The following is an 11,312-nucleotide window of genomic DNA, read 5'->3' as shown; positions in this document are numbered from 1 at the left end:
TGAAAGCTTAAAATTGAAGAAATGAACTAGGATTGGAATTTTGAGTAAACGACCTTGGAATTGGGATCCGAAGGTTCCAGCAGGTTCGTATGATGATTTCGGACTTGGGCGTATGCCCGGATTGGGTTTTGGATAACCCGGGAGCGTTTTGGCGCATATTGTGGAAGATAGCATTTTAGAAAAAATTGCATCAGTTTGGTTTAAAATGCATTTCAGTGTTATTGATGTCCGTTTGGGATTCCGAGACTGGGAGTAGCTCCGTATGGTGATTTTGGATTTGGGAGCGCGATCGGAAGTGAATTCGGAGGTCCGTAGGTCATTTTGGAGCCGTTCGGCTAAAGAGGGAAAATTGAAGGTTTTTGAGAAAATTTGGCCGGAAGTGGAAATTTTGATATCGGATTCGAAATGCGAATTTTATGGTTTGGATAGATTCGTTAGGTTATTTGGGACTTAGGCGTGTGTTCGGAATATTTTTGTGTTGAAATATATGAATTATGTGAAAAATTCGAAGATTTTTGATAATTAATATTGTTAAAGTTGACTTTGGTCAACATTTTTGGTAAACGGACCCGGACCTATGATTTTTCGGTCTTGAAAGGTCCATAGAAAAATATGGGAGTTGAACGTGTTTCCGGAATCGAATTCCGAGGTCCCAGGCCCGAGAAATGAATTTTTTCGTGAAATTATTTTCTGAAAATGTTTAAGGAAAGTGAAAATGAAATTTGATCAGAAAGTAATGGTATCGGGCTCGTATTTTGGTTCCGACGCCCGGTACAGGTCATATATGTTGGTTAAGCGCTTCCTGTAAAGTTTGGTTACAAATGGACGTTGTTTAACGGGTTTCGGCCTTAAATTGGAAAATTTGAAAGTTTATGAAATTTGAAAGAATTCTTGGATTTAAGGCTCAAATCATTGATTTTGATGTTATTTTGGCGATTTGATCGCTCGAGCAAGTTTGTGTGACGTTTTAGAGTCAGTGTTCATATTTGGTTTGGAGCCCCGAGGGCTCAGGAGTGTTTCGGAGGTGTCTCAGAGTGATTTCGGACTTAGGAAAAATTGCAGAAAATTGCAGAAATTCTGCTGCGAGTAGTCCAGTTTGGAAGCTCATATATTGTAATCTATAAGAAATCAGAAAAAGTGCAAAACACAAAAGTTGTAGCCCATATATTCTAGTTCTTGGAAAGGTAAACCATTCGTGATTTGGATATCATCTCAGAAAGTTACGATGGATCGAAAAGGGCTGCTGGAGCAAATTCGGCAGAATTTACGATGCACATTAGAAGCTCATATCTCGGGATATATAAAGAGTTATGTGGTATACAACCTATCAAATTAAAGATTTTTGAGTCTAGTTTCTAAATCTTCAAACCCTTTGTCATTTGGATATTTATACAAGACGTTATGGGTGTTTAAACAGAAGGTGTCCGACAAGGAATAATTTTAATAGAATGTACAACTTGTATAGCACAAGTGCAAGGTACAACTCGACGAAGCACAGGCAGATTCTTTTATACACGGATCTTAGCTCACTTTTCTTCATTTCTTCAAAGTATGGACGATTTTTGGGGAGCTTCAAGAGGGGATTTTCATCATCAATGTGAAGGTAAGTTATCCCCACCTATTTTGAGTTAAGTACATCAATTATGTATGGATTTGAGCATGAAAATTGTAGAAAAATTGAGGATTTAGGCCTAGGGATTTGAAAATAAGATTTGGTGATTTGAGGGGTCAAATGAACTCCGATTTTGGTAAATTTTATATGTACGGACTCGTGGCGAGACGAGGAATCCGGTGATGTGACTTTCGTAATTTTTCGAGAAGTGGGCCTGGGGCTCGGGTTTTGCTAATTTCGGGATTTTCGACATTTTTCGAGTCTTTTCGATTGGGTTATATTCCCTTAGCCTATTGTGACGTATTCGTTGTGGTTTTGACTAGATTCGACGCGCGAAAAGGTCGATTCAAGAGGAAAGGGCATTGCGGACTAGTCTACGGCCGGTTAGAGGAGAGTAATAGATGTAAATGCTGTTCTGAGGGTTTGAAACCCCGGGCTTTCACATCGTAACGCTATATTGAGGCGTGACACGCACTCCATGGCGAGTGCAAGGTCGGATACTATTGGGGATTGTGACTTGGTCCATCCCGTGTGATGTTTATACTATACTGGTGATTGATACACATACTTCATTGATATTACAGGGCTTGATGCCATGTTTGGGGCCTTGTGTCGATTTGTAAAATCCTTCGAGGATTGATATTACTGCTTAGCATGATTTGCATATCATTTAATTTCAGTCCAAGGTTTTAAATGCTGTTTTGCAAACTCAGCCATAATTCTAAGTGTTGAAAACTTAAATGATATTTTTCAATGTATTCCGGGCTGGGAACTTCTATTTTGCAAATGCCCAAGGGGCTTATTATATTATTTTCCGGACTGATTATAAAGTGACTTGAAACAGTGATAACAATTACACTGTGTGATATACTTGAAATAGTGGTAACAATGACACTGTGTGATATACTTGAAACAGTGGTAACAATGACACTGTGTGATATACTTGAAATAGTGGTAACAATGACACTGGATGATATACTTGAACAGTGGCAACAATGGCACTGTATGATATAAATTGGTCAGGTAACAATGGCTGACCGGTCAGGTAACAATGACTGACCAAGATATTGCGCTTGGGCTGTAGGAGCCCCTCTGGAGTCTGTACACACCCCCAGTGAGCGTCGTCGACGATAAATAAATATGGATGGCTCGGGCTGCACGCCGCAGTGGGTACTGGAATGTACCATCATATGCATTGTATTGCATTCATAGATTTCTATTTATACTATTGTTTAGCTGCTCAGTTCCATATGTTGCTGTATATTTGGATTTTAGCTTACTTTGTGTATTTACTGGATTTTCTTATCTTCGGACTGTAGTTACTTTTATTACTCATTGGGTCGGAGTACTCACTTTACTCCATGCACCTTGTGTGCAGATCCAAGGCAGTCTCAGGCTCAGTAGATCCAGTTGATCAACAGATCCAGCTTTTGGGATTATCGAGGTAGCTGCACGGCGTTCGCAGCCATTGATCTTCTCCCTCCTATCCTATCTCTTTATTTCCGCATTATCAGACTTTGGATATACCATGTATTAGGATGATATTCTGTATTCTAGAGGCTCAAATTCGTGACACCGGGTCCTAGTGAGATTATATTGTGTATTTTGTTAAATTCTTCAGTACTTTAATCTTGCTTAATTGATATTTCTTTCCGCTATTTTTGATAAATTGGGTTAAGTATTGAATAATGGTCGGGCTTGCCTAGTAGTGTGCTGGGCGCCATCACGACCGGGATTTGGGTCGTGACAATCCCCTAAGCGAAAAGGTTCTACCTGGGTTAAGCTAATGTAAAACAGCCTGAGCGAAGAGTACTTCTACCCGAAAATATGAGCTGAATCCCCCTAGGCGAAAAGGTTCTACCTGGGTTAAGCTATGTAAAACAACCTGAGTGAAGAGTACTTCTACCCGGAAATATGAGTTGGATCCCCTTAGGCGAAAAGGTTCTACCTGGGTTAAGCTACGTAAAAACAACCTGAGCGAAGAGTAGTGCTACCCGGAACTATGAGCTGGATCCCCTAGGAGAAAAAGGTTCTACCTGGGTTAAGCTACGTAAAAATAACCTGAGCGAAGAGTACTTCTACCCGGAACTATGAGCTGGATCCCCCTAGGACAAAAAGGTTCTACCTGGGTTAAGCTACGTAAAAATAACCTGAGCGAAGAGTACTTCTACCCGGACACTAGGAGCTGGATCCCCCTAGGTGAAACGGTTCTACCTGTGTTAAGCTACATAAAAATAGTAGGTGTGAACAATAGTGATGTATGCCGAAAGTAAAAGAAAAATGGAGATTTTAAGGAGCTTACATTTGGTGACATTCCTTCTTTTAGAATCACCATTCTGCATGCTTTATTCCTGCTTCAAACAAAGAATAATTTGTGAGTTTTCAAAGTGGTGGTTGGTTTTGTGGCCTTGATTGTTTTGATCACTTGATCTCAGCCCTTTCAACTGAAACTGGTTGCTTCCTGAATACCGATTTCCTTTCTGACTCTGGAGAAACTCTAGCTTATCTAGACTTTGTCATGATGATTGGTTGGTGGAACTCAACCTTTTCGACTTTATCTTGACTTCGTAGGCCTTTTCCTTATGATTTCTCTTTTTTCATCATTTTTTTTCTTTTCTTTTCTTCGGAGCATTGGGGAACTTTCGGCTCCTCAAACTTTGCTGCAACGGCTAGTCGTGTGGGACTTAACCTTTTCCAATTTTATTTCGCCTTCGTTGGCTTTTCTTTTCTGGCTTCTTTCTCCCAACTTCAAATTCAGAGCATTTGGGATGCCTTGGCTTTTTTCAACTCTTTGCCGAGATGGTTAGCCACGTGGGACTCAACCTTTTCAACTTTATTTGCCGTTATAGGCTCTCCATTTGATTTTCTCTTTCCAAGAGTTTTGATTTTGAAGCATCGACCGCCATGGCTAGTCGGGGTCGACTTGATGCCCGTACGAGGCTGGGTGCCTTTCTGCATATTAGCTCGCGCCAAATGAGAACCCTATAAATTAGTCTTGCCATCCTTTCTTTGTCTTAGTTTCGGAATAGTGTTAGACCGAAAGGGATTCAAAGAAAACAAACAATAGAATGGAGAATGAGTTTAAAACAAGAAGTGTCCCTTTCGGAGAAAGGAAAGAAGGACTTATCTGGAGTACATGTAGACTTCAATGAACATGACATGCCTTTTGGACTGGATGCTTGATCTGTGTAAACCGTCCGACTCTCAGAAATTCATCACAATTTTTTCCTCAAAATCGAGAAACCTTGCCAGGACTCTGTTGGTGCCGATGGCTGTAAGGATCCTCTTTTCGATCAGGGGCGCCCTTTGCGGGTTTTCACGAGCTGACCTCTCTTATTTTTCTTCTCGCCTTATAGTGCTCTTTACGAGTTTTCACTAACAAGACTCTCTTATTTTTCATTTCTCTTCTTACCATCGCCTCATGGTGCCCGTGTGAGTTTTCACCAATAAGACTCTCTCATTTTATTTCTCTCATTTTTATTGCATCGAATCCAAGTAGTCGTATTATATGATCCTTGAACATTCTCACCGATTGATCGGAAGGACTTGAAAGGATTTGGGTAAAAATGATTTGGATCGAATTACAACTTTGGAACCATTCAGGCGGGATCTTCGCCGGGCCATTACAACATCTGCCCCAGTTTTACTTTTGGGGGAATTTGAATTTTTATTTTGGTGTGACTGAACCCCAGAGAGAGGTTGCCTACGTATTCTTTCGGAATCAAGTCGAACGTAGTTCAGGGAACTTTTTTTCTTTCGTTTTTCTGTTTTGTTTTGTTTGCTCTTTCTTTTTCCTTTCCTTTCCCTCTTTTGTTTTTCTTTTTCTTTGTCTTTTCTTCCTCTTTTTTTTGTACATTTTTTTTCTTTTTCTTCTTTTTTTTTTCATTTCATTTTTCAATAACACTTTCAGGTTCCAAAGAGGGTGATCAAAGAATGGGAGCCGACTCAAAGGGTTTGCAAAGGGTTGATAGTGTTTGGTTAGCGAGAATGAAAGTCTTTGTCATCCCAATTGGAGAATATTAGTACTACATGGAGGATCCAACATAGTACCTTTTGACTACATTTGCATTGACAGTTATTTCAGGGACATTTCTTTCGATGTGTCCCAAGTGCAACACACTCTTTTGGCAGTACTCTTGTTGTAATGTACGGACCTTTCCAATCCGGGAACCAATTTTCCTTCAGTTGTTCCAACTCTTTGTTTTATTTCCTTAAACTTTATCTTCATTTCGATCTAATCCTTGATTCATTATTTCGAGGCCTGACAGCTTTCAGGATCTGGGCATGAAGTTCGCAAGCATGTCATGTTATTGAAATTTGCATTTAACAAAACTAAAAAGAGAATAAGAAAATGACAAGATTAAGAAAAGAGACAATCCTAGACAATGAAATATTAATTTCATTTGATTTTTGATTTTTTTTGGGTTTTTTATAGAAGGGTTTATATCGGAAAATAAGACAATAAAGTAAAACAATCGGATTACACTCTGAGATAATTCGGACGCAGAAAGGATAGCAAGACTGGCTACTAAGACTCCCGTTTGATAGGAAACTTTCATGCTTGGCGGCCATTTTTTAGCTTTTCTTCTGTCTCGGCAATGGCTACAATGGCCTTCAGTGTCGGATCAAATTCCTCAGTTTCACAAATCATTCCGACCATTGGCCTGATGTTGTGGGCAGGCAACAAATTGTTCATCACATCAGGAGCTTCTTCATCCCGAAAAATGATTCTTTCAGCTTCAATTAAATATTCAACTGCCTTTTTGAGGGTCCAACAGTCCTTTGTACTATGTCCCACTACTCCAGAGTGGTATTCATACCTAGCGTCAGCTCGGTGCAAGGGGGACTAGGGGTTCGGCCATTTTGGGGCCACTGTCTGCAATAGATCTAGCCTGATTTGCTTTTGGAACAAGCTTGAATACGATTCACCAATAGGGGTGAACTGATTCTTTCTGAAAGGCTCTCTTGGGCGAGGATTGTATTAGAGATCATTTGGTGGGGGATTATATGGAGCTGGGTAAGGATGTGCATTTCTGGGAGGTGGAGCTCGGTTTTGTGTATAATGTTGTGGCCGCGTGCAAGGTTGCACGTTCATCACTGCATACCAACAAAACCAACCACCTGAACAAAACTTGACTAATTTGCTCACACCACAACCTGGTTGGTTTTGAGACATTTAACACATAAGAAATCACACGTTGGGGATGCAATGCACCTAATAGTTAAACATTTCTACCATGTGTTTGAACGGTTGCATGTTTCATCCCGGCCTTAACTAACCCTTTAAGTATGTACCTCTTTTATTTCTACCTCTATTTAATCACTCTTGATTTTTTTCGTCTCTATCGCTTTATATTTTTTTGGCATTCTCCTTTCTTTTTTTTGGTCACTCTTTTATTTTTTGTCACTCTCTTTTTTTTCTCTTTTTTTTCTTTTTTTTTATTTTCTTTTTTTTTAGTTTATTTTTTCGTCAGTTAATTCTATTTATGATTGAATCCGATGGGGATTGCCTACGTATCATGACGCCGCATGAATCAGATCATTATGTAGTTCAGAAAAAATCAGAAATAAAGTACACAAACTAACTCTCGTTTTTTACTCATATACAAATAACTCCACGAAAGCTCCTAACAAGGAAAATGATTTTGGATTTTTTTTTTTGGTAGAAAGAAAGGATTCAAAAGAAGAAAGATTTTTTTTTTAGATTTCAATTTTTTATTTAATTGTTGAAAGTGAGACTTCGAAAGAAGAGCGATTTTTTTTTTTTGAAATTAAAATTTTTTTTCATTTTGTTTTTGGAATTGTTGAAAGAAAGAATAAAAAAAAGATTTTTTTATTTTTTTTTTGGAATTTTTTTAAATAAACACTTCTAAAGAAGAAATAAAATATTTTTGAATTTCAAATATATTTTTTTTCAATTTTTGAAAGAAAAACTTCTAAAGAAGAAAAAAAAAATTTGGAATTCAACAATTTTTTTTTTGGAATTTTTAATTTTTTCTTTCATTTATTTATTTTTTTGTGATTTTTAAAGAAAAAAAATCTGATTTTGATTTTTTTTTTGTGGAAGAAAGACTTATAAAAGAAAAAAGAAGAAAATAATTTTGATTTTTTTTTGATTTTTTTTTTTAAAATTGGGATCTCTAAGAAATTATTTTCTAAAGAAGGAAGTAAAGGGAAATATATTTGAATTTTTTTTTTGAAAATTGGGGGCCGGAACCGATGAGGTTTGCCTACGTATCTCATATCCGATGAGAATCAGACCCGCGTAGTTCGGTAAAACTGGGTACCTTTTTTTTAATAATTCTGCTACACTAATTTTCTAAAGCCGGTCGACAATGCAAGTAAGCCTTCCAAATGATGTATCATGTTGCACATACGTGAACATGATGGTCTCAAATAGGATACATGTCTTATACGGACCCGGCCCCTGTGTCAAGTTTCGCTAAGTCAAATGCATGTGATACACATAAAGCGAACCTACTAGGAAAATCCGGTATGAGGTTTGTTCTCCTAGGTTTAAATCTTGGTGGAAAAGGTATCTAGATTGGCTTACTCGAGCGGACAACTCGAGTCGAGGAGGGTCAGTGTACCGGTAGCATTGCTTTCTGGCTTAACTGGTGGTGCTCCCCGCCTAAAATAGGTGTGATTAAAATCCTTCACCGGGTGACAAACACCTCGGCTATCTCAAAGAAAGCGGGTTATGTCAAGCAAAGGCCCAATTTTAATTCAAGAAGACTCAGAGGGGGTGCGGGAGAAGACAGTTTATATGTACCGCTAAAAAATATCAAAGCGGTAAAAAGCAAACAAGTAGCACATTATACCCAAATAAATCACAGTATATACAAATTTAATAAAGCCAAATAAAAGTCAACATGTACAAGCTCGAATTGTGGTTTCCCCAGCGGAGTCGCCAGAGCTGTCACACCCCTTTTCTCCCTCCAAGAAATATGTGTGCAAAATGTAACAGATTGTGGGTTAAAGAACTTTTCCAATTAAAGTGACAAATTTGAAGTAGGGATTATTTTATTTACAGAGTCACCACTTGGAATTGATTTTTACTGGTGTTCCAAATCACCTTTTATTCGAATCCCTATTCAAAGGAAGGTTTGACTCTATTATTATTGATCTGCGAAAACAAAGTCCGGGTAAGGAATTCTGTTGACCGGGAAGAAGGTGTAAGGCATTCCCTGAGTCCCGTGGTTCCAGCACGGTCGCTTTATTGACTACATTTGGCTTGAATTAAACTTGGATAAACTGTGATTTATTTGATTTTTATGCTTTTCTTATGTCCGTTTTTATTTATTTTAAAAAAATTAAAGAAAAGATTTGAATAATAATCTACGACTTAACTAATGAGAGAAAATTATTGTTATGAGTACTAATTTAAAAGATGAGAGTAATGAGAGAAAATTATCAATTGACATTGCTTAAAACTAGTAAGATGCGGGTTTGTCTTGACATTGAATGAGGCAGCCCACTATTGGGTTGATGGAGTCAAATAGGCTCATGTCCAAGACAAAATCCAAAAGTCCATGTGCTTTTGGACTTTAAATCTGCAGATATGGCCTTTTAAAGCTATGTTACAGATTTGGCCATATCTTGCTATTTGCAATCCGTAGCCAACTATTTACAAAAATAAGTTTACAGATTGTCTTTCTAATCTACAACTTAACTACCTTACTAAATAAGTATTTTTTAAGAGATAAAAAAAGATTATTGGGACTCTAAAATATAATAATAATAATAATAATAATAATAATAATAATAATAATAATAATAATAATAATAATAATAATAATGAAAACTTAGCTTGGTGACAACAAAGGGACAAACATGGCTACAAGGGTTCAAATTTTAATATATATGCTCCTTTCAGACAACCAAATGCCAGTGAAATTATATCTAATGCTTTGCAAAAATAAAAATAATTAAAGATGCTTAACACAATTTAATTAACTAACATATCGTTATAACATTATCAAACATTCAAGAGCATATAAAAATGAATTACAATAGAAGGATAAAGCTACTAATATTTTCCAGCGTCATTATCTTTCATTCCAACTCGATTTTATGAGTTTACATGGTCCGAAAATTACCTGGACAACAGAAAGAAGAACAAATACAGCAGAGTCAGCTCTATCCAAAATCAACAGCAAAACAATTAAACGGGCAACAACACCAGCAAAAGACAGCGACAACCGGCAGATTCAAACCCAATAAAATAAACTAGAAATACCCCAGCAAAACAGTACAATTATGTAACTCCAGAAAAATCTTTCAAGACTACTCTATTTTCCTTAAATAAGTTTTTCACTTAAGAATCAACTCACAAAAGCTACTAAGGGATATTATAGCAACTGATTTTTCTCTTTTTTGTGTGTCTAGAGCTCCCTCAGTAAGATGGAGTGTCCTCCTTTTATATCAAAACAATCAGCTATTTCAAAAAAATTAAAGATCACTCTTTTTGACAGATTTTTCTACAAAATCTACTCTTAAATTTTAAATGTCAGACTTTCTGGTTCAAATCTTGTCAAGTATTTCAAACAAAATCTGTTCTCCACTATTCAAAGATAGACTTTTATTCAAACACTGTCCAAAGGTCTACATTTTCTTACCAAACAATTTGACTTTTGAGTGTTGTACTCAAAGAGTCTTGAAGTAGTAAATAAACAATCAAACAAGTACCATATACTCTTAAGTATTTTTCACTACCTCACTTTTATCAACACAAAACTATTTTACTACTTCAACAAGTGCAAAAACAGAAAATTTGATATTTCAAACTTTAAAAACTAATGCTAAAATAATTAATAATAGACAAAAATAAGATCTGAAAAAATAAAAATAAAATAAAAAATCAACCACCAAAAATAATAGAATTTTTACCATTTTATAATTCAAGTGGCCGAAAAAATGGTGGTATGCCAAAAGAGGGTGTTCGGGGAGGTCGCCGGAATTTGGCCGGATTTTGATCGCCGGATTTTCATGGTAAAATTGGCATCAATAGCTAGGTCTTGAGGAGCTCTATCCATTGATATAAGTATTGTGGGGTGGTAGTGGTTGGAGCTTCAAGAATTTGGGCAAAAAAGTGACGGGAAAGTTTCCTAGATCTAAGATTCAAGGAGTTTGAGGGATTTTTGAAAGATTTGGTTTGGAGATATGGAAGGAGGAAGTTGTGGAGATTACATGGTGTGAATTTGGAGGTGGTCCGCCGCCGGCGGCGATTTCCGGCCAGATGCGGTGGGCGGAGCTGGGGCGGCGTAGAAAGAGTGAAGAGAGAGAGAGAGAGAGAAGAGAGAAGAAGGAGAAAAGAATTATGGGTGAAAATGAGGACAATTTTCAGATTTTTGAGGCTTTAAATACCTAAGCCAAGAGTGAATGAGATCCATTGGATTAAGATGGAATGGATGAGTATGATTTGATCTTGTTTCATTTAGTGAAACGACGTAGTTTTGAGGCAAAACTACGTAGTTTCAGACCCTTTCAATGGACACTTTTTCTTTCAAATTTGGCCAAATTTCTTCCTTAATCCTACTTATTAAACTAATTTTACACAAATAAATTAATTAAATAACTTATTCTAATGATCAATTAACTAGATTAATTCACCAACTGAACAGCTAGTTAATTCTTAAAATGCACAAATGAAGAAAGAACTATTTTTTTTAGTATTTTATGATAGGAAATATGCAATTAA

General features: G+C 36.9%; 1 long non-coding RNA gene across 1 annotated transcript; it reads right to left on the bottom strand.

Annotated features, from left to right (window-relative positions):
* Window positions 1–9,531: 9,531 nt before the first annotated feature.
* On the bottom strand, window positions 9,532–10,926 carry LOC142182506 (uncharacterized). The gene is made up of 2 exons (XR_012711311.1): window positions 10,502–10,926; window positions 9,532–9,711 (listed from the first exon to the last, which is right to left on the bottom strand). It is a non-coding gene; the product is annotated as an uncharacterized LOC142182506 (long non-coding RNA).
* Window positions 10,927–11,312: the final 386 nt, after the last annotated feature.

This window comes from Nicotiana tabacum, chromosome 7, assembly GCF_000715075.1.
Source record: "Nicotiana tabacum cultivar K326 chromosome 7, ASM71507v2, whole genome shotgun sequence".
NCBI lineage: Eukaryota > Viridiplantae > Streptophyta > Magnoliopsida > Solanales > Solanaceae > Nicotiana > Nicotiana tabacum.
This window is presented reverse-complemented; position numbering and strand designations above follow the sequence as displayed.